Below are 24,774 nucleotides of genomic sequence, written 5' to 3' on the forward strand. Positions count from 1 at the left end.
AAGGTCGGGCTGGAACCATCAGGCTGCATTATGACCACGCCCCATCACATGACCAGTGACGTCATACCTGTCAGGAGCCCGTACATTCTAGCACCTACTCTGCCGTTTTTTTCTTTCTTTTTCTTGCTCCCAGATCTACACTGAGGAGGCCCCGCCCCTTCCGGTGACGTTTTTCCCCTCAAGAAAGCAACTCCATTCTACACGATAACGTGCGGCTCTGCAGGTGGGTGTTTCTCCATATGTATGAGCACATATTGTATATAGGGGGTATATGGAGATCAGGTATATAGGAGGCTGTGTGGGGGATTATACTGTATATAGAGAGTCTGTGTGGGGGCTTATACTGTATATAGAGAGGCTGTGTGGGGGCTTATACTGTATATAGAGAGGCTGTGTGGGGGCTTATGCTGTATATAGGAGGCTGTGTGGGGGCTTATACTGTATATAGAGAGGCTGTGTGGGGGCTTATGCTGTATATAGAGAGGCTGTGTGGGGGCTTATGCTGTATATAGGAGGCTGTGTGGGATTATACTGTATATAGAGAGGCTGTGTGGGGGCGTATACTGTATATAGGGAGGCTGTGTGGGGGCTTATACTGTATATAGAGAGTCTGTGTGGGGGATTATACTGTATATAGAGAGGCTGTGTGGGGGCTTATACTGTATATAGAGAGGCTGTGTGGGGGCTTATACTGTATATAGAGAGGCTGTGTGGGGGCTTATGCTGTATATAGGAGGCTGTGTGGGGGCTTATACTGTATATAGAGAGGCTGTGTGGGGGCTTATGCTGTATATAGAGAGGCTGTGTGGGGGCTTATGCTGTATATAGGAGGCTGTGTGGGATTATACTGTATATAGAGAGGCTGTGGGGGCTTATACTGTATATAGGGAGGCTGTGTGGGGGGCTTATACTGTATATAGGGAGGCTGTGTGGGGCTTATACTGTATATAGGGAGGCTGTGTGGGGGCTTATACTGTGTATAGAGAGGCTGTGTGGGGGCTTATACTGTATATAGAGAGGCTGTGTGGGGGCTTATACTGTATATAGGGAGGCTGTGTGGGGGCTTATACTGTATATAGAGAGGCTGTGTGGGGGCTTATACTGTATATAGAGAGGCTGTGTGGGGGCTTATACTGTATATAGAGAGGCTGTGTGGGGGCTTATACTGTATATAGAGAGGCTGTGTGGGGGCTTATGCTGTATATAGGAGGCTGTGTGGGGCTTATACTGTATATAGAGAGGCTGTGTGGGGGCTTATACTGTATATAGAGAGGCTGTGTGGGGGATTATACTGTATATAGAGAGGCTGTGTGGGGGCTTATACTGTATATAGAGAGGCTGTGGGGGCTTATACTGTATATAGGGAGGCTGTGTGGGGGGCTTATACTGTATATAGGGAGGCTGTGTGGGGCTTATACTGTATATAGGGAGGCTGTGTGGGGGCTTATACTGTGTATAGAGAGGCTGTGTGGGGGCTTATACTGTGTATAGAGAGGCTGTGTGGGGGCTTATACTGTATATAGGGAGGCTGTGTGGGGGCTTATACTGTATATAGAGAGGCTGTGTGGGGGCTTATACTGTATATAGAGAGGCTGTGTGGGGGCTTATACTGTATATAGAGAGGCTGTGTGGGGGCTTATACTGTATATAGAGAGGCTGTGTGGGGGCTTATACTGTATATAGAGAGGCTGTGTGGGGGCTTATACTGTATATAGAGAGGCTGTGTGGGGGCTTATACTGTATATAGAGAGGCTGTGTGGGGGCTTATACTGTATATGGGAGGCTGTGTGGGGGCTTATACTGTATATAGAGAGGCTGCGTGGGGCTTATACTGTATATAGAGAGGCTGTGTGGGGGGCTTATACTGTATATAGGAGGCTGTGTGGGGGCTTATACTGTATATAGGAGGCTGTGTGGGGGCTTATACTGTATATAGAGAGGCTGTGTGGGGGCTTATACTGTATATAGAGAGGCTGTGTGGGGGCTTATACTGTATATAGGGAGGCTGTGTGGGGGCTTATACTGTATATAGGGAGGCTGTGTGGGGGCTTATACTGTATATAGGGAGGCTGTGTGGGGGCTTATACTGTATATAGGGAGGCTGTGTGGGGGCTTATACTGTATATAGAGAGGCTGTGTGGGGGGCTTATACTGTATATAGGGAGGCTGTGTGGGGGCTTATACTGTATATAGAGAGGCTGTGTGGGGGCTTATACTGTATATAGAGGCTGTGTGGGGGCTTATACCGTGTATAGAGAGGCTGTGTGGGGGCTTATACCGTGTATAGAGAGGCTGTGTGGGGGCTTATAAGGTATATAGAGAGGCTGTGTGGGGGCTTATACTGTGTATAGAGAGGCTGTGTGGGGATTATACTATATATAGAGAGGCTGTGTGGGGGCTTATACTGTATATAGGGAGGCTGTGTGGGGGCTTATACTGTATATAGGGAGGCTGTGTGGGGGCTTATACTGTATATAGGGAGGCTGTGTGGGGGCTTATACTGTATATAGGGAGGCTGTGTGGGGGCTTATACTGTATATAGAGAGGCTGTGTGGGGGCTTATACTGTATATAGGGAGGCTGTGTGGGGGCTTATACTGTATATAGAGAGGCTGTGTGGGGGCTTATACTGTATATAGAGGCTGTGTGGGGGCTTATACCGTATATAGAGAGGCTGTGTGGGGGCTTATAAGGTATATAGGGAGGCTGTGTGGGGGCTTATACTGTATATAGAGAGGCTGTGTGGGGGCTTATACTGTATATAGAGAGGCTGTGTGGGGGCTTATGCTGTATATAGAGAGGCTGTGTGGGGCTTATACTGTATATAGAGAGGCTGTGTGGGGGCTTATACTGTATATAGGGAGGCTGTGTGGGGGCTTATACTGTATATAGGGAGGCTGTGTGGGGGCTTATACTGTATATAGGGAGGCTGTGTGGGGGCTTATACTGTATATAGGGAGGCTGTGTGGGGGCTTATACTGTATATAGGGAGGCTGTGTGGGGGCTTATACTGTATATAGGGAGGCTGTGTGGGGGCTTATACTGTATATAGGGAGGCTGTGTGGGGGCTTATACTGTATATAGGAGGCTGTGTGGGGGCTTATACTGTATATAGGAGGCTGTGTGGGGGCTTATACTGTATATAGGAGGCTGTGTGGGGGCTTATACTGTATATAGGGAGGCTTATACTGTATATAGGAGGCTGTGTGGGGGCTTATACTGTATGGGGCTATATACAGTATAAGTACTGTATATAGGGAGGCTGTGTGGGGGCTTATACTGTATATAGGGAGGCTGTGTGGGGGCTTATACTGTATATAGGGAGGCTGTGTGGGGGCTTATACTGTATATAGGGAGGCTGTGTGGGGGCTTATACTGTATATAGGGAGGCTGTGTGGGGGCTTATACTGTATATAGAGAGGCTGTGTGGGGGCTTATACTGTATATAGAGAGGCTGTGTGGGGGCTTATACTGTATATAGAGAGGCTGTGTGGGGGCTTATACTGTATATAGAGAGGCTGTGTGGGGGCTTATACTGTATATAGAGAGGCTGTGTGGGGGCTTATACTGTATATAGAGAGGCTGTGTGGGGGCTTATACTGTATATAGAGAGGCTGTGTGGGGGCTTATACTGTATATAGAGAGGCTGTGTGGGGGCTTATACTGTATATAGAGAGGCTGTGTGGGGGCTTATACTGTATATAGAGAGGCTGTGTGGGGGCTTATACTGTATATAGAGAGGCTGTGTGGGGGCTTATACTGTATATAGAGAGGCTGTGTGGGGGCTTATACTGTATATAGGGAGGCTGTGTGGGGGCTTATACTGTATATAGGGAGGCTGTGTGGGGGCTTATACTGTATATAGGGAGGCTGTGTGGGGCTTATACTGTATATAGGGAGGCTGTGTGGGGCTTATACTGTATATAGGGAGGCTGTGTGGGGCTTATACTGTATATAGGGAGGCTGTGTGGGGCTTATACTGTATATAGGGAGGCTGTGTGGGGGCTTATACTGTATATAGGGAGGCTGTGTGGGGGCTTATACTGTATATAGAGAGGCTGTGTGGGGGCTTATACTGTATATAGAGAGGCTGTGTGGGGGCTTATACTGTATATAGAGAGGCTGTGTGTGGGCTTATACTGTATATAGAGAGGCTGTGTGGGGGCTTATACTGTATATAGGGAGGCTGTGTGGGGGCTTATACTGTATATAGAGAGGCTGTGTGGGGGCTTATACTGTATATAGAGAGGCTGTGTGGGGGCTTATACTGTATATAGGGAGGCTGTGTGGGGGCTTATACTGTATATAGGGAGGCTGTGTGGGGGCTTATACTGTATATAGGGAGGCTGTGTGGGGGCTTATACTGTATATAGAGAGGCTGTGTGGGGCGTCATACTGTATATAGAGAGGCTGTGTGGGGCGTCATACTGTATATAGAGAGGCTGTGTGGGGGCTTATACTGTATATAGAGAGGCTGTGTGGGGGGCTTATACTGTATATAGAGAGGCTGTGTGGGGGGCTTATACTGTATATAGGGAGGCTGTGTGGGGGCTTATACTGTATATAGAGAGGCTGTGTGGGGGCTTATACTGTATATAGAGAGGCTGTGTGGGGGGCTTATACTATATATAGGGAGGCTGTGTGGGGGCTTATACTGTATATAGAGAGGCTGTGTGGGGGCTTATACTGTATGTAGAGAGGCTGTGTGGGGGCTTATACTGTATATAGGGAGGCTGTGTGGGGGCTTATACTGTATATAGAGAGGCTGTGTGGGGGGCTTATACTGTATATAGAGAGGCTGTGTGGGGGCTTATACTGTATATGAGGCTGTGTGGGGGCTTATACTGTATATAGAGAGGCTGTGGGGGCTTATACTGTATATAGAGAGGCTGTGTGGGGGCTTATACTGTATATAGAGAGGCTGTGTGGGGGGCTTATACTGTATATAGGAGGCTGTATGGGGGCTTATACTGTATATAGAGAGGCTGTGTGGGGGGCTTATACTGTATATAGGAGGCTGTATGGGGGCTTATACTGTATATAGGGAGGCTGTGTGGGGGGTTATACTGTATATAGGAGGCTGTGTGGGTGCTTATACTTTATATAGAGAGGCTGTGTGGGGGCTTATACTGTATATAGGGAGGCTGTGTGGGGGCTTATACTGTATATAGAGAGGCTGTGTGGGGGCTTATACTGTATATAGAGAGGCTGTGTGGGGGGCTTATACTATATATAGGGAGGCTGTGTGGGGGCTTATACTGTATATAGAGAGGCTGTGTGGGGGCTTATACTGTATGTAGAGAGGCTGTGTGGGGGCTTATACTGTATATAGGGAGCTTATACTGTATATAGAGAGGCTGTGTGGGGGGCTTATACTGTATATAGAGAGGCTGTGTGGGGGCTTATACTGTATATGAGGCTGTGTGGGGGCTTATACTGTATATAGAGAGGCTGTGGGGGCTTATACTGTATATAGAGAGGCTGTGTGGGGGCTTATACTGTATATAGAGAGGCTGTGTGGGGGGCTTATACTGTATATAGGAGGCTGTATGGGGGCTTATACTGTATATAGAGAGGCTGTGTGGGGGGCTTATACTGTATATAGGAGGCTGTATGGGGGCTTATACTGTATATAGGGAGGCTGTGTGGGGGGTTATACTGTATATAGGAGGCTGTGTGGGTGCTTATACTTTATATAGAGAGGCTGTGTGGGGGCTTATACTGTATATAGGGAGGCTGTGTGGGGGGCTTATACTGTATATAAGAGGCTGTGTGGGGGCTCATACTGTATACAGGGGTCTGTATGTGGGTCATACAGTATATAGGATATACAGTGTGTTCACCCATATCCTGTCCACCGCCATTAACTTGAGAACGGCGGTAGCTATAGGCATAGAAGTGGTGTCTAGGTATAGTAAAGTAGCTATGCGCCACCTGGTGGAAAACGGACTTAGCATTTTTATCTCAAACGGAACGAGATAGAAAAAAAAAAAGTGAATTACAAAGTTGTAGGGCATCATCAATTCAATATGAATCGACACCTTGCATACAGAAATGCTATGATTAGAACGTGTAAAACTCACAAGGCTGCGGTCGTGAAGCGATACCTCATGGAGACCTTCCTACAAGTCATTTGGTATGGTGGCTGCGTGGATTGGCCTCCACGCTCACCTGACCTGACCCCATTGGACTTCTTTCTGTGAGGTCACATCAAACAGCAGGTGTATGCAACCACTCCACTGACGACGACGTGTCACCTACCACATTGCACAACATGCAGCAAGATACAGTACGCTGTCCAGAGTCCCGATGTGCATTGCAGCTGACAGGAGCCACTTTGAGCATCAAAGTTAAATGAGCGTCATATGCGTGACCAGCATTCAATGTTCTAGGGGGGGGGGGGATCATGGGTTTCATATCATAGCATTTCATAGCAAGGTGTCGATTCGTATTGAATTGATGCCCTACAACTTTGTAATTCACTTTTTTCTCTCTCTCGTTTCGTTTTCGAGATAAAAATGCTAACTCCGTTGTTTTCCAACAGGTGGCGCTATAGGAGGTTTAATTGCGTAGCGCATGGCTACTTTGCTATACCTAGACACCATTTCTATGCCTATAGCTGTCGCCGTTCTCAAGTTAATGGCGGTGGACTGGATATGAGTGGACACACTGTATAAGGAGCTACAGTGCCTTGTGAAAGTATTCATTCCCTTGGCATTTTTTATGTTTTGCGACCTGACAACCTGGAATTTCCCTGTGCTTTCAGGGTTTCCATCAGATCATGTACAGAACCTGCCGACAACTACGAACATTTGGTTTTCTTTTTATTGTGAAGCAAATAACAAATAGGACAAAATAACTGAAAATGTCACTTTGCATAACTATTCACCCCCCTAAAATCAGTACTTTGTGGAGCCTCCTTTTATGGTAATTACAGCTACAACTCACTTTGAATAAGTCTCTGATCTTTCCAAATTTTGCCACTGGGATTTTTCCTCAAGACAAAACTGCTCCAGTTCCTTGAAGTTAAATGTTTCCTCTGGTGAGCAGCGTCTTCACGTCTGACCACAGATTCTCCATTCCTCTGGTGAGCAGCGTCTTCACGTCTGACCACAGATTCTCCATTCCTCTGGTGAACAGCGTCTTCACGTCTGACCACAGATTCTCCATTCCTCTGGTGAGCATCATCTTCACGTCTGACCACAGATTCTCCATTCCTCCGGTGAGCAGAGTCTTCACGTCTGACCACAGATTCTCCATTCCTCTGGTGAGCAGAGTCTTCACGTCTGACCACAGATTCTCCATTCCTCTGGTGAGCAGCGTCTTCATGTCTGACCACAGATTCTCCATTCCTCTGGTGAACAGCGTCTTCACGTCTGACCACAGATTCTCCATTCCTCTGGTGAGCAGCGTCTTCACGTCTGACCACAGATTCTCCATTCCTCTGGTGAGCAGCGTCTTCACGTCTGACCACAGATTCTCCATTCCTCTGGTGAGCAGCGTCTTCACGTCTGACCACAGATTCTCCATTCCTCTGGTGAACAGCGTCTTCACGTCTGACCACAGATTCTCCATTCCTCTGGTGAGCAGTGTCTTCACGTCTGACCACAGATTTTCCATTCCTCTGGTGAGCAGCGTCTTCACGTCTGACCACAGATTCTCCATTCCTCTGGTGAGCAGCATCTTCACGTCTGACCACAGATTCTCCATTCCTCTGGTGAGCAGCGTCTTCACGTCTGACCACAGATTCTCCATTCCTCTGATGAGCAGCGTCTTCACGTCTGACCACAGATTCTCCATTCCTCTGGTGATCAGCGTCTTCACGTCTGACCACAGATTCTCCATTCCTCTGGTGATCAGCGTCTTCACGTCTGACCACAGATTCTCCATTCCTCTGGTGAGCAGCGTCTTCACGTCTGACCACAGATTCTCCATTCCTCTGGTGAGCAGCGTCTTCACGTCTGACCACAGATTTTCCATTGGATTAAGGCCTGGGCTGTGACTCCGCCGCTCCAATACATATACACATTTCCCCTTACACCCTCCAGTGTGGCTTTAGCATTAATTTTGTGTCATTGTCTTGTTGGAAGATGAATCTCCATCCCAGTCTCAAATCACTGACAGACTGAAGCAGGTTTTACTCAAGAATATCCCTGTATTTTGCACCATCCATCTTCCCCTGGACTCGGACCATTTTCCCTGTCCCTGGTGCCGAAAACTTCCCCACAGCATGATGCTTCCACCACCATGTTTCACTGTGGGGATGGTGTTCTGAGTTGATTAGCTGTTTTGGTTTGGTGAGAGATATAGCATTTATCTTAGTGGCCAGAAAGCTCAATTTTGGTCTCATCTGACCACAACACGTTCCTCCATACATTTGAAGAGTCTCCCACAACTTTTGGCAAACTGAAAACAAGCCTTCTAATTTTTGGCTTTAAGTAAAGGTTTTTTCTTATCACTCTTCCATAAATGCCAGGTCATGTTGAGTGTACGCTTATTGTGGTTGTATGGATAGATACTCCAGTCTCTGCTTGGGAACTCTGTAGCTTCTGCAGGGTTACTTTTTGGTCTCTGTGCTGCCTCTCTGATTAATGCCCTCATTGCCTGGGCTGAGGGCCATTCCATGGTAACTTACGTTACAGTCACAAGCCAAAAATTAAGTTAATATTGGCTACAGACTGTTCTTTGAAGGCCGGCACAAAAATGAGTGAATGTATATTTTGTACATTTAACTATTCTCAATAGATTTCAACAGTTTGATTTTTCAACAATACACATTAAATACAATATTCACATAGAGCCACAGCCACACCATGATTTACCAGATACATATATAAACGGTAAAGACCATATTATGTATGAGAAACTGGATGGGGACTGAGGATGAGTCGTAATAACTATGAGATAAGGAGAAACACACGACCAAGTATCCAAATTGCAAAGGTGAAAATCTTTATTCACAAAGGGGTAGGTGCGGGGCGGCACGGAACAAGTAGGGACACAGACCATCAATCTCCAACCATTATGCATTACATTTAAAATTATTCTATGCTGACATAGTCTAGTCATCTGCACATATATGTATAACCAGACATAAAGGTAAACCACAAAGGGTAGAAAAAATGGGTATATAACCACAAAGAGAATTCAATCAAACAGAGATGTATCACTGAAAGATGAAAAATATTTCAAATATAGTATATCAATATAGGTCCTTGCAGCCAATTATACACACATGAAATCCATCATCAATATGGGGGTAGCAGAAGAGGGTAACAAATTACATGCATAACCACACAAGTCAAGGAGGAAAAAGTATGACACTGTCGGACGGAAGGAAATTCATTCACATCCTAACAGTGAAAATCCCCAATCAACGCTAAACTATAGCTGAAAGGTTAAGGTTGAATGTTACTATACCTAACCTACGTATATAATTACATCAGGGAAACAATTTCAAGGTTCAAATATGTGGAGAAATAGCAGTGGCACACTCTACCTGGGAGACTTGTGGAGGTCAGAGAGAGGCGTCCGTGTCCTTCCCGACGGCCGTTTCGGCGGTGAAGCCTTCACCGCCGAAACGGCCGTCGGGAAGGACACGGACGCCTCTCTCTGACCTCCACAAGTCTCCCAGGTAGAGTGTGCCACTGCTATTTCTCCACATATTTGAACCTTGAAATTGTTTCCCTGATGTAATTATATACGTAGGTTAGGTATAGTAACATTCAACCTTAACCTTTCAGCTATAGTTTAGCGTTGATTGGGGATTTTCACTGTTAGGATGTGAATGAATTTCCTTCCGTCCGACAGTGTCATACTTTTTCCTCCTTGACTTGTGTGGTTATGCATGTAATTTGTTACCCTCTTCTGCTACCCCCATATTGATGATGGATTTCATGTGTGTATAATTGGCTGCAAGGACCTATATTGATATACTATATTTGAAATATTTTTCATCTTTCAGTGATACATCTCTGTTTGATTGAATTCTCTTTGTGGTTATATACCCATTTTTTCTACCCTTTGTGGTTTACCTTTATGTCTGGTTATACATATATGTGCAGATGACTAGACTATGTCAGCATAGAATAATTTTAAATGTAATGCATAATGGTTGGAGATTGATGGTCTGTGTCCCTACTTGTTCCGTGCCGCCCCGCACCTACCCCTTTGTGAATAAAGATTTTCACCTTTGCAATTTGGATACTTGGTCGTGTGTTTCTCCTTATCTCACATTAAATACAATATACAATGTTACTTAGTAATTTCTGTTACACAAAAAGTAACGTAAGTTACCAAGTAAAAACATTGTATTTTTTATTTAATTTGTATTGTTGAAAAATCAAACTGTTGAAATCTTTTGAGAATAGTTCAATGTACAATATACATTCACTCATTTTTGTGTCTGCCTTCAAAGAACAGTCTGAAGCCATTATTAGGCTATGTGCGCACTAGAGCTTTTTACCTGCGGATTTACCCGCGGATTTGCCCCGGAAATTTCTTGAGAAATGTCTGCAATCTTTGTGCAGACATTTCCCATGAAATTCAATGAGAAAAAAAAATAGCTGTGCGCACTGTGCGGATTTTTCTCAAGAAAATTTCTTGAGAAAATTTTCTCGAGAAACTTTCTTGAGAAAATGTGCATGTCCATTAATTTCCGCAGGTACCGGGGGTATTCCGCAGGTAGCAATGATGTGCGGTATACCCCCGGAATAGCCGCGAATTACCTGCGGGAATGATCATCGCTGCCTGCGGTTTTGCAGGAAGCGATGTCATTATGTCAGGAAGAGGAAGCGGAGCAGACGTCACACTCCCTGGACGCCGCACAGAAGCACTTCCGTGCGACCTCCAGGTGCCAGTCTGTGTCCTGCTCTGGCCTCGCGGCTGCCTGCACTGCAGGGTGTCAGTGTCTGCCCGCAGTGTCAGCAGCCTGTCACGCTGCAGCGCAGGCAGACACTGACACAGGCAGACACTGACACCCTGCAGTGTTGGGAGCCGTGGGGATGACGATCGCTGCTGTCAGGAGGTGAGATCATTACCTGCTGTGACGATCTCCTGCCTCCTGACGTCAGCGCTGTCTATGCCCGTCTCACGAGCGGCCCGAGACTGTCACTAGCGGTGACGTCACGGGCTCTCGCGATACTTCTGACAACGCAGTCAGTGACAGCGCTGACGTCAGCAGTACAGGAGATGATCACAGAAGGTAATGATCTCATCTATGCTCCTGATGGCAGCGCTCGTCATCCCCTGCAGTGACCTGAGCTGACCTATTGATGTTAGCTCAGGTCACTGCATTGCTCTCCCAGCCAATGGGGAACGTTCTGTTCTTCATTGACTGGGACAGCGACTATGGTATGGATCGCCGTGGGACCCCCCCCCCCCCTATTGGATTACGCCGGACGTGGATTGATTGTTCTTTTCAATAAATTGGTTAAAGAGGCTATGTGGGGAGTGTTTTTTCAAATAAAACTTTTTTTGTTGTCTATTTTTTAATTACTACTGACTGGGTTGGTGACGTCGGGTATCTGATAGACGCCTGACCTCACCAACCCCAGGGCTTGATGCCAGGTGACATTACACATCTGGCATCAACCCCATATATTACCCCGTTTGCCAACGCACCAGGGCGCGGGATGAGCTGGGGCAAAGCGCCAGGATTGGCGCATCTAATGGATGCGCCACTTCTGGGGCGGCTGCGGCCTGCTATTTTTAGGCTGGGGAGTGTCCAATAACAGTGGACCTCCCTAGTCTGAGAATATCAGACCCCAGCTGTCCGCTTTACCTTGGCTGGTGATCCAATATGGGGGGGACCGCACGTTTTTTGTTTTAAATTATTTATATAATTTAAAATAACAGCGTGGGGTGCCCACTGTTTTGGATTATCAGCCAAGGTGAAGCTGCCAGCGGTGGTCTGCAGGCTGCAGCCGTCTGCTTTACCCAAGCTGGCTACAAAATATGGGGGGACCTCACGTCGTTTTTTTTTAATTATTTATTTATTTTATGGCTAAATACAAGGCTAAGCACCCTTTAGTGCCACATGAAAGTCACTAAAGGGTGCCAGCTTAGAAAATGCAGGGAGGTGGAACATTTATATAGGTTTTTCTCATCTATCCATCTATCCCTCTATCTATCTATCTATTCATCTATTCATCTATCTATCTATCCCTCTATCTATCTATCTATTCATCTATCCATCTTTCCCTCTATCCATTATCTGTCTATCGATTATCTTTATTATTTATTGCAGGGACAAACCTGCGGTAAATCCGCGGTAAATCCGCGGCAAATCCGCATGCGTTTTTGCCGCGGATTTTTCCGCAGGTGCGGAAATCTTCCACTCCCAGAAGTTTCTCAAGAAATTTTCTTGAGAAAATTCACATTTCTAGTGCGCACATAGCCTTAGGCTCTGTCCGCACTTTGCAGTTCAATTCTGCAGCGTGTAAGTCAATGCATGTGCGTCTCAGAACGCAGCCGAAAAAGCTGCGTTCTGAGACGCATTCGGCAGAACGCGAAGTGCGGACATTCCTGGAGAGAGTTCATGCGTTCTGGATGCTTTCTCTGCCATAGAGTGGGAAAAGCATCCAGAATGCACATTTTTCACAGTACGCACCCACTCGGCTCTGTAGCATTCCCATAGACTTGCAGCAGAGCCGAGTGGGACCGCACTGTCATTGTCATGGCTGGCTGCGGCACAGAGCCGCGTGATCTGAATGAACTCGGATGAACTGCACCCGACTTCATTGTAATCGCGTGGCTCTGTGCGTGTGCCGCGGCTTGATTTGCGGTCACACGTGAAGGACTCACCTGTGATCGCCAATCCCCTGAGTGACTGCAGTGAGCCGCGCGATCAGCTGTGCTTTCACTCAGGTTACTTGCGGCCACAGCTGCAGTCCTCCACGTGAGAGCGGTGGCTGCGAGTAACCACAGTGACAGCACAGCTGATCGCGCGACTCACTTCAGTTGCTGCATGGAGCTCACAGGAGCGGCGGTGTTCTACTGTCAGTCCTGTCAGCTTCCGATGTAGCAGAGCTGGAAGAGTCTGGGACTTTGCGTGGATTACGTCGGATCTGAAGGTGTTTTTGAGGGGTTAATAAAGTGGTGAAAGAGGGTGTTTTTTTGTCTTTCATTACAAATAAATGATTTTTTGGATGTGTGTGTTTATTTATTTTAACTTACAGGTTCATCATGGAAGGTATTTCGGGGAGACGCCTGCCATGATTAACCTAGGACTTAGTGGCAGCTATGGGCTGCTGCCATTAACTCCTTATTACCCCGTTTGCCACCGCAGCAGGGCAATTCGGGATGAGCCGGTAAAGTCCCGGGACTGTCGCATCTAATTCATGTGGCAATTCCGGGCGGCTGCTGGCTGATATTGTTAGGCTGGGGGGCTCCCCATAACGGGGAGCTCCCCATCCTGAGAATACCAGCCTTCAGCTGTGTGGCTTTACCCTCGCTGGTATCCAAATGGGGGCGACCGCACGCCTTTTTTTTCCATTTATTTATTTTACTGCTCAATATAGACACGCCCACCGGTGGCTGTGATTGGTTGCAATGAGACAGCTGTCACTCAGCGTTTGGGCATGTCTGACTGCAACCAATCATAGGCGCCGGTGGGCGGGGAAAGCAGGGAATACGTGATGGATTAATGAGCGGCCGGCATTTTCAAAAGAGAAGAAGCCGCCACAGTGTGAACGCCGTGCAGCGCCGCGCCGGTGATCGTGGATCGGTGAGTATGAGAGAGGGGGTGGGAGGGAGAGACTGACATGGACAGAGAGAGAGAGATAGAGAGATAGAGAGAGACCGACCGACCGAGAGAGAAAGACGATAGAACTGCCTATGTTATGTTAAAAAAACATGTGGATCGCAATAATAATGCAATGCAAGCGCACTGCTTCACATTTTGGCAGCGATTTTCTACAACTCATTGATTTCAATGGGTGTAAAACACAGCCAAAATGGCAAAAATAACTGACATGCTGCTTCTTTGAACGCATGGTTTTTGCCACAAAATATGCAAATTAAACGCAGCATTTAGAAACGCAAAGTGCGGTCTGAAAATCACCATTTTCCATTTACTTTGCTGGAAAATCAAAACGCAACAATTTTGGCATGAAAACGCTGCAGTTCAAAACGGACCTAAAAAGCAGCTGAAAAGTAGGAGGAAACGCAAAGTGCGGTCATAGCCAATTTTCCCAGATGTGAATAAGTAAGGCTATTTGCTCACTTTGCTGCTAGTTCTGATGCCCAGAACCCATTTGGTCCGGGCTGGAGTGACCTGAATCTGACGAGAGACATCACTATACAATGGAGGTGTCAGATTAGTGACCCAAGGTCATTTAACTCTTTCCAAAACGCCCTTTGCTGCCCACTTTGATGCCCATTTTTGTGCCAGTTTTATCATTTTTGTTGCTGCTGTTAAGTGTATTCACATCCGGGCTCCTCGCTGTATTGTACTTTATTATTTTTATTATTGGGATTTTTTATGTTTGTTGTTAAACCTGTAAAAAGCAAAATAGAAAAAAAATCCAAATAATAAACCATCTTCAGCCCCGAATAAGAAACTGGACCAATAAGAAACCAACTTCAGCCCCGAATAAGAAACTGGACCAATAAGAAACCAACTCCAGCCCCGAATAAGAAACTGGACCAATAAGAAACCAACTCCAGCCCCGAATAAGAAACTGGACCAATAAGAAACCAACTCCAGCCCCGAATAAGAAACTGGACCAATAAGAAACCAACTCCAGCCCCGAATAAGAAACTGGACCAATAAGAAACCAACTTCAATATCGAGTTTTTATTGCTGATGTTGAGCGATACTGGTGGGAAAATAAGAGAAATGTCTGTGATTACCACATATACCCTGCCCCCCTCCCGCAGTGACTGACAGCCGCTCAGCATTGGAACCTGCTGTCAGTTAGGCTGCTTTCACACATCCATTTTTTGCCATCAGGCACAATCCGGTTTGTGCCTGATACAACAGATCAGTCGCAGATTGTGTAAAAACTGATGCGACGGATCCAGTAAAAAACTGATCCGTTTTTGTTATTTTTTTCTTTTTCATGTCAAAGTGGGAGAGAGAGAGACTTCATCATCACCGCACACCCTGGCACTACCGCTCCCTTCATCACCGCACAGCCCGGCACTACCGTCCCCATCATCACCGCACACCCTGGCACTACCGTCCCCATCATCACCGCACACCCTGGCACTACCGTCCCCATCATCACCGCACACCCTGGCACTACCGTCCCCATCATCACCGCACATCCTGGCACTACCGCTCCCTTCATCACCGCACACCCTGGCACTACCGTCCCCATCATCACCGCACACCCTAGCACTACCGCTCCCTTCATCACCGCACAGCCCGGCACTACCGTCCCCATCATCACCGCACACCCTGGCACTACCGTCGCCATCATCACCGCACACCCTGGCACTACCGTCGCCATCATCACCACACACACGCAGGCACCTACCGCTCCCATCATCACCAGACACACGCAGGCAACTACCGCTCCCATCATCACCACACACACGCAGGCAACTACCGCTCCCATCATCACTACACACACGCAGGCACTACCGCTCCCATCATCACCACACACACGCAGGCAACTACCGCTCCCATCATCACCACACACACGCAGGCAACTACCGCTCCCATCATCACCACACACACGCAGGCAACTACCGCTCCCATCATCACCACACACACGCAGGCAGTACCGCTCCCATCATCACCACACACACGCAGGCAGTACCGCTCCCATCATCACCACACACATGCAGGCAGTACCGCTCCCATCATCACCACACACACGCAGGCAGTACCGCTCCCATCATCACCACACACGCAGGCACTACCGCTCCCATCATCACCACACACACGCAAGCACTACCGTTCCCATCATCACCACACACACGCAGGCATTACCGCTTCCATCATGACCGCACACACGCAGGCATTACCGCTTCCATCATGACCGCACACACGCAGGCACTACCGCTCCCATCATGACCGCACACACGCAGGCACTACCCGCCCCCATCATCATCGCACGCACACAGGCACTACCGCACCCATCATCACCGCACTCACTGGCACTACCTGACCTGCCACCGCTGACAGCACAACTCACTTCAGATTCTACGCGGAGCTGACAGAGAGCGGTCACGGTCTGTGGCTGCTCTGTGTCAGCTTCCGATGTAGCAGAGCGGAAAGCGTCGTGGGACTTCTGTGGATTACGTCGGACCTGGAGGTCTATTTAGGGATTTCAATAAAGTGGTGAAAGAGGGTGGTTTTTTTATGTCATTTATTTCAAATAAAGGATTTTTTCGGAGGTATGTGTTTATTTACTTTCACTTACAGGTTAATCATTGGGGGTGTCTCATAGATGCCTGTCATGATTTACCTAGGACTTAGTGGCAGCTATGGGCTGCCATTAACTCCTTATTACGTATGAAAAGCGCTGTGGAATTAACAGCGCTATATAAATGAATGAATGAATGAATAAAATTATTATTATTATTACCCCGATCTTCACCGCACCAGGGCAATTCGGGATGAGCCGAGTAGAGTCCCAGGACTGTCATATCTAATAGATGCGGCAATTCTGGGCGGCTGCTGGTTGATATTTTTAGGCTGGGGGGCTCCACATCCTGAGAATACCAGCCTTCAGCCGTGTGGTTTTATTTTGGCTGGTATCAAAATTGGGGGGAGACCGCACGCTGTTTTTTTTTTTTTTTAATTATTTCTTTATTGTACTGCACTACATAGACCCGCCCACCGGCGTCTGTGATTGGTTGCAATGAGACAGCTGTCACTCAGCGTGGGGGCGCATCTGAATGCAACCAATCATAGGCATCAGTGGGCGGGGGAAGCAGTGAATACGAGATGGAATAATGAGCGGCCGGCATTTTCAAAAGCAGGAGAAGTCGCCAGAGCAATGTGACGGCTGTCCAGCGCCATGCCCGTTATCGGTGAGTATGAAAGAGGGGTTGAGAGGGAGAGAGAGAGACAGACATCTACACAGAGGGAGAGAGACAGACAGAGAGTGGCCAGAAATGAATTCACATCTCATCTGAGCATGCTCAGATTAAGAAAACGGATCCATAACTGGAATGCGTTTTTTTTTGGATGATGCCCATAGGCTTCCATTCTACAACATGCCGAATGGTGCCGGATCCGTCTTGATCTGTTTTTTTGACGGAGACAAAAAACGCTGCATGCTGCGTCCTTTCCGGCAGCCGGACCAAGAAATTTCGCCGGATTCGGCGGACGCCGCATGCAACACAAGGCCATCCGACACAATCCGGCGCTAATACAAGTCAATAGGGAATAAAATGGATCCGGCGCCGGATCAGTTTTATCTGTTTTTCGACGGATTGTGCCTGACGGCAAAAAAACAGATGTGTGAAAGCAGCCTTAGTGCTGAGAGCGCGTATACAACCACTGATCACTGTATACTGAGCAATGACTAAAACGTCATCGGGGCCATCCCTATGACTGAAAGCCGGACACTATCATAATATATGTTTATGATCACACGTAAATATTTCTTAGCTATTTTGTAACACATTATTTTGTATACAGTTAGGTCCAGAAATATTTGGACAGTGACACAAGTTTTGTTATTTTAGCTGTTTACAAAAACATGTTCAGAAATACAATTATATATATAATATGGGCTGAAAGTGCACACTCCCAGCTGCAATATGAGAGTTTTCACATCCAAATCGGAGAAAGGGTTTAGGAATCATAGCTCTGTAATGCACAGCCTCCTCTTTTTCAAGGGACCAAAAGTAATTGGACAAGGGACTCTAAGGGCTGCAATTAACTCTGAAGGCGTCTCCCTCGTTAACCTGTAATCAATAAAGTAGTTAAAAGGTCTGGGGTTGATTACAGGTGTGTGGTTTTGCATTTGGAAGCTGTTGCTGTGACCAGACAACTTGCGGTCTGAGGAACTCTCAATTGAGGTGAAGCGGAACATCCTGAGGCTGAAAAAAAAGAAAAAATCCATCAGAGAGATAGCAGACATGCTTGGAGTAGCAAAATCAACAGTCGGGTACATTCTGAGAAAAAAGGAATTGACTTGTGAGCTTGGGAACTCAAAAAGGCCTGGGCGTCCACGGATGACAACAGTGGTGGATGATCGCCGCATACTTTCTTTGGTGAAGAAGAACCCGTTCACAACATCAACTGAAGTCCAGAACACTCTCAGTGAAGTAGGTGTATCTGTCTCTAAGTCAACAGTAAAGAGAAGACTCCATGAAAGTAAATACAAAGGGTTCACATCTAGATGCAAACCATTCATCAATTCCAAAAATAGACAGGCCAGAGTTAAATTTGCTGAAAAACACCTCATGAAGCCAGCTCCATTCTGGAAAAGTATTCTATGGACAGATGAGACAAAGATCAACCTGTACCAGAATGATGGGAAGAAAAAAGTTTGGAGAAGAAAGGGAACGGCACATGATCCAAGGCACACCACATCCTCTGTAACACATGGTGAAGGCAACGTGATGGCATGGGGCATGCATGGCTTTCAATGGCACTGGGTCACTTGTGTTTATTGATGACATAACAGCAGACAAGAGTAGCCGGATGCATTCTGAAGTGTACCGGGATATACTTTCAGCCCAGATTCAGCCAAATACCGCAAAGTTGATCGGACGGCGCTTCATAGTACAGATGGAAAATGACCCCAAGCATACAGCCAAAGCTACCCAGGAGTTCATGAGTGTAAAAAAGTGGAACATTCTGCAATGGCCAAGTCAATCACCAGATCTTAACCCAATTGAGCATGCATTTCACTTGCTCAAATCCAGACTTAAGACGGAAAGACCCACAAACAAGCAAGACCTGAAGGCTGCGGCTGTAAAGGCCTGGCAAAGCATTAAGAAGGAGGAAACCCAGCGTTTGGTGATGTCCATGGGTTCCAGACTTAAGGCAGTGATTGCCTCCAAAGAATTCACAACAAAATATTGAAAATAAAAATATTTTGTTTGGGTTTGGTTTATTTGTCCAATTACTTTTGACCTCCTAAAATGTGGAGTGTTTGTAAAGAAATGTGTGCAATTCCTACAATTTCTATCAGATATTTTTGTTCAAACCTTCAAATTAAACGTTACAATCTGCACTTGAATTCTGTTGTAGAGGTTTCATTTCAAATCCAATGTGGTGGCATGCAGAGCCCAACTCGCGGAAATTGTGTCACTGTCCAAATATTTCTGGACCTAACTGTATATGGCTGATTTTTACCTGGTCGGGGCTGTCAGGTTGGTCTAAATCAGACCATTTAGATATATTGGATGGTAGCCATATTGGATGGTAGCCAAATTGGATGGTAAGACTGCAGTCCGAATGCAATTGACGCAGAGTCAATAATGAGCCTGGGTAAAAATGCAAATACCATAAGTTTATAGAACAAATCACTCTCATATTTATACACAGGTAGGTGTGTAGACGTGCATGTGTGGACGTGTTAGCCAAAGTCCATTATGATCTAATAAGTATGATCTAATATTACGCGTGACATCTGCAGTTTCTGATCAATATGCTGAATGTAGGAATAATTGTGCTTAGCAGCTTGTTTATTAGTAATTAAATCATAGTTGTGCCTGGTACAAGCTGGTACTTGTGTAAAAGTCACGGGAGAGTCTGCAGGTCATCGTGACAAATTAAACTGTATTATCTATAGTGGTTTCTGGAAAAGGGTCCTTCTGCCCTATCAGGGCTAATAACGGAGGTTTGGATTCACAGTAGTATTTTCCTATATCTCACATATTCCGAGGGTGGAGGGGGGGGGGGGGGGCAGTTCAGTATTTAAGTATTTTTAATTTACTTCTTAGCAGTGACCACATGGCCTCTGTGTATGGGAGAGGAAGCACAGTCAGCTCTTTCCACCTTGAAAATAAGACCTACCCGTAAAATAAGCCCTAGTAGGATTTTTTAATGCTTTTTTGACTATACTGTAATTAAAATATAAGCCCTACTCTAAAAATAAGCCTTAGTTGCGTTTCCATAGGGAAGTGTCCAAGCATCTAAAAAAGTTAAAGAATACAGCAGGACTCTTCATCAAAGAAAGCAGACTAACCCCCCCCAAAAGAAAAATCGAACTTACCAGACCCCAAACAATTACAGTTGACAAGTACCGATGGTGTCTGGGCTCTCACACAGAGATCTGTGTCGGTGTCAGGTCCCTTGCTGTTCCAGCTGCATTGCACCGCAGAGCTGTGTATATAGTGACCGAGAAGGCAGAGGCAGTAATAAACCGTCTGTGCCTTATGTAGAGATGGACGGATTTCCTCTCCATTGCTACGTGTTTGTGTATAGATGCACTGCTATGTAATGAGATTGTAGAACATCACTGCAGAGTAGGAGTCAGATGACCCGGATGCTTAACCCCTTCACCTCCGGCCAATTTTTCAGGGGGTTTTATTGTTTTTTTCACTCCCCTTCTTCTGAGAGCTGTAACTTTTTTATTTTTCAGTCAATTTTGCCATGTGGGGCTTGTTTTTTGTGGAACAAGTTCTAATTTTCAATGAATCCATGAATTTTACCATATAGTGTACTGGAAAACAGGAAAAAAATTCCAAATGCAGAAAAAATGTAAAAAAAAAAGTGTGATTGCATGATTGTTTTTCAGATATTTTATTCTCTGTGTTTACTATATAGAAAATCGGATGTGTCGGTGTGATGCCTGAGGTTGGTACAAGTTCGTAGACATCAAAGATGAATAGCTTTACTTTTATCTAAGGGGCTAAAAAACTCAAAAGTTTGTCTAAAAAAGCGGTGCACATTTTGCGCCATTTTACGCAACCCATAGCGTTCTCATGATCTATGGCTCAGTGACAGCTTATTTTTTGTGTCTCGAGCTTATGTTTTTAATGGTACCTTTTTGCACAGATACTACAGTTTGATCGCCTGTTATCCCATTTTGTTCAAAATTTACGGCGACCAAAAAACGTAATTTTGGCGTTTGCCATTTTTGCCGCTATGTTATCAATCAGATGAATTGGTTTGATATTTTGATAGATCAGGCCTTTCTGAACGCGGCGATACCAAATGTGTGTATATTTTTAATTTTTTTAACCCTTTCATTGTCAATGGGGTGAAAGGAGCGTGATTTTAACTTTAAGGGTTTTTTTTTTTTATTTTTGAAAATTTTTTTTTTTACTTATTTTTATTTTACTAGTTCCCCTAGGGAGCTATAAGGATCAGCAGTCTGATCACTTATTCATGTCTCCCGATCCGAACAGCAGCGGTCAGATCAGGAAAAATACTGATCTCCTGTAACCTGCAGTACTTGGCTGCTTGTTACAGGACCTAAGGCTATGTGCGCACGTGTGCGCTCTGCACTGCACCTAAAAGGTGCGCTTCAGAGCGCAGCTGAAAAGCTCCGTTCTGAAGCGCATGGTGCCGGCGAGAACGTGCGCTCTGCCTGCAGCTCCTGCCATAGACAGAGCAGGGGCTGCCGGCAAAGCGCACGGAAGAAGTGACATGTCACTTCTTAGAACGCAGCGATTCGGGCAGCAGCCGAATCGCTGCGTTCTAATATGCCACGTGCGCACGGCCCCTGCACAATCTCCATAGACTGTGCAGGGGACGCAGGACGCATGCAGTTACGCTGCGCTACAAAGCGCAGCGTAACTGCATGAATTACGCACACGTACGCACATAGCCTAAGTCATGTGAGCTACAGGAGTCATCATAGGACCTATACTACCCTGACAACCATCAGATGCACATTATCAGGTCACGTGACCTCCGGTGGAGGCCTATGAGTAAAGTTTTATGGAGATTGCGATTATACTGGGTCTGTCATTTCGACAGCGCCATTTATGGGTTAACAGGCATGGTACCTCCTAGGCACACATCTCAGCTGTACAAATCAGCTGAGATGTGCGCCTATCTCCGCCAGCTGCCGGCAGCAGCAAGAGGGAATTAACACTATGACAGCTGGGACTTAATTTTACTGCCCGCGGTCGTTAAGGGCTTAAAGTCTACGAGCACCGAAACAAGTTTAGAATATCTAAACTTTATTTACATAATTTTTCTAGTTTAGGAGTGAAATATAATGTGGGCACATTTTATAATTGGGATAATTTTCACTATTTTGCTGCCTCCATACAAGAAATGGGTGGTAAATTGTGCGTCAGCGAGTACACAGATCCGTACGCCATGTGTGGCCCCTCTACTTCCGTTAGACACAAGAATACATCAAATCCTAATGCCATTCCCCGTTCTTAACCGAAAAACTGGGAAATTATTTATTTTTGCACTTTTGTATTTTCAACCACAGATCTGCCAAAGATTTATGTCTGTGTGTGACGGGGCCTTTATTCCGAGAGCAATTACTCTTTTATTTTTCCATTCACATTGTCGTATGAAGGATTGTGGGGGTTTTTTTTTTATAAAGATAATGTGCTACTTTTATCGGTCGGTTTTACTACTTACATAGCACATTTCATGTTGAATTTTTTTTCCTACTCAAATGATATCTCACGTCCCTTATCTCCATTAATTTTACATATGGGCTCATCTCCTTCTCATTCAGGTCCTTACAATATCGGATCCTCTCAGTGGTTTTATGCTATATAAGAGAATTCTCCTGATTGCCCCGTGAAGGATGGATATGGACAGGGACAAGATGGCGGAGAGGATATTACACCTCACCCTAGAGATCCTCTTCCGGCTTACTGGAGAGGTGAGAGATTCTGATGACATCACATTACATCATTCTTATCTATGGGAATAACAGATGGACAGAACTGGAGAGGTGAGGACTCTGGAAATGTCTGGAGTGAGATTTATTACTGTGTCTCTCCATAACCAGGATTACACAGTAGTGAAGAAGACCTCTAGTGAGCGCTGTCAGGCCCCTGTGTCTGAGGGATGGGGAAGACCCCTGAGCCCAATCACGGGGCCTCCACCTCACCCCCCGATACATGAGGACATCAATGACCAGAAGATCCTAGAACTCACCTACAAGATGATTGAGCTGCTGACTGGAGAGGTGACACTGCTGGGAATGCTGGGACATTATACAGTAACGCTATGAAGGGATCGGGGGTGACGGTATCATTGTATGTGTCAGGTTCCTATAAGGTGTCAGGACGTCACCGTCTATTTCTCCATGGAGGAGTGGGAGTATTTAGAAGGACACAAAGATCTGTACAAGGACGTCATGATGGAGGTTCCCCAGGCCCTCACATCACCAGGTAATAGACAGGACTAAATACACACGGCCTATAATTATCTGTATGTAAGGAATGAATTCAGTCCCTGTATGTGTCTCCTCCAGTTCTATCCAGTAAGAGGACAACACCAGAGAGATGTCCCCGTCCTCTTCTCCCACAGGACTGTAAACAAGAAGATCCCGCTGTTCCTCAGGATGTGTTTCCTCCAGTTCTATCCAGTAAGAGATATCTACTCATGCACTTTCTGCACTCATTTTGTGTTTACATTTTTAGACTTTCTGCTCTGGTTTTTTCAGCTGTATTTTCTTTGCTTCTGCTTCTTCTGCTGTTTGTTTCTAGTCCCTTCTCTATGTTATGAAGGAAACTCAAAAACCTGCAGAGGGTTCATGAATACCAATGTATGCAAAGCGCTGTGGAATTAATAGCGCTATATAAATGAATAAAATTATTATTAATTAATACCCTGTTTCCCTGAAAAGACGATCTACACCGAAAATAAGCCCTAGCATGATTTTATGGGATTTTTGGAGAATGGTTGAAATATAAGCCCTACTCCAAAAATAAGCCCTAGTTACAGTCAGAGCCAACGTTGGGAGGAGTCAAACTGCACAATTTCTCAGGATCCCCACTCTCTTAGGGACTCCATCAGTTGTATTCTGAGGTTGATTGTTTAAGGACCTTTGATGATTTCAAAGTCATGTGACATGATGTAACCAACGGTCTCTTAATTGCAGGAGTGTAAATGAACTGAACAAAAGACAGGCTGGCATGCAGGACTGGCATTAGTGGAAAGGGAGAGCAAACTGGGCAATTTCACAGGGCTCCCATTCTCCTAGGGGCCCCAGTGTTTATATGCTGATTATAGGACTGCTTAAAAACCTTTTCGACATCACATCATGTGACCAAAGGTCTTAATTGCAGGAGTATAAAGGTGAAGAGGAGACAGGCTGGTGTGTGTGTGTGTGTTCACGACAATTTTAATCAGCTTTGCCAAAATGAGCAAAGCTCGGCCAGAACAAGGGTGTGATACCACCGCTTCTCTAATTCTTAACAAACTGCGGCATTCCCTATGCCAAAAATCTCACTCCAGTCCCTGACGTAATTTTTCAGTGTACATCGTCACAATCGTTGTCCCGGACAACCCCGTTAAATATCTGACATCTGTCTGTAACTATTTTATTTTCGAAAAAAAAATCTCTTTGAAAATGTCTGTTGTGGATCAATGTTGCAAAGAGATTTTTGCAGATTTTACCAACTGTCATGGCGGCGTCAGGATCTATGGAAATTATAGATTCTTGTACGTTGCATGTTAACTTCTCTGATGTCTGTGAGCAGCGCAGGGAGATGCAGGCGTCAAACCATAGACTTGGGCAGGCTAACAAGAGTAAGGGTTACTTTACACGCTGCAACATCGCTAGCATTTGCTAGCGATGTCGAGCGAGATTGCACCCGCCCCCGTCGCACGGCCGATATGTGGTGATCGCTGCCGTAGCGAACATTATCGCTACGGCAGCGTCACACGCACATACTTGCTCTGCGACGTTGCTGTGACCGGCGAACCGCCTCC

At 46.0% G+C, this 24,774-nt stretch overlaps 1 protein-coding gene and 1 long non-coding RNA gene across 2 annotated transcripts in view; both read left to right on the forward strand.

Annotated features, from left to right (window-relative positions):
- On the forward strand, window positions 1-22,979 carry LOC142261044 (uncharacterized). Its single transcript, XR_012728841.1, has 3 exons — window positions 1-223; window positions 22,565-22,714; window positions 22,844-22,979. It is a non-coding gene; the product is annotated as an uncharacterized LOC142261044 (long non-coding RNA).
- The window catches only part of LOC142261046 (uncharacterized), a 44,948-nt gene that overhangs the window by 18,256 nt on the left and 1,918 nt on the right, over window positions 1-24,774 (forward strand). The gene's annotated exons all lie outside the window — the stretch shown is intronic.

The sequence above is a fragment of the Anomaloglossus baeobatrachus genome, unplaced genomic scaffold (genome assembly GCF_048569485.1).
Source record: "Anomaloglossus baeobatrachus isolate aAnoBae1 unplaced genomic scaffold, aAnoBae1.hap1 Scaffold_203, whole genome shotgun sequence".
NCBI classification, from domain to species: Eukaryota; Metazoa; Chordata; class Amphibia; order Anura; family Aromobatidae; genus Anomaloglossus; species Anomaloglossus baeobatrachus.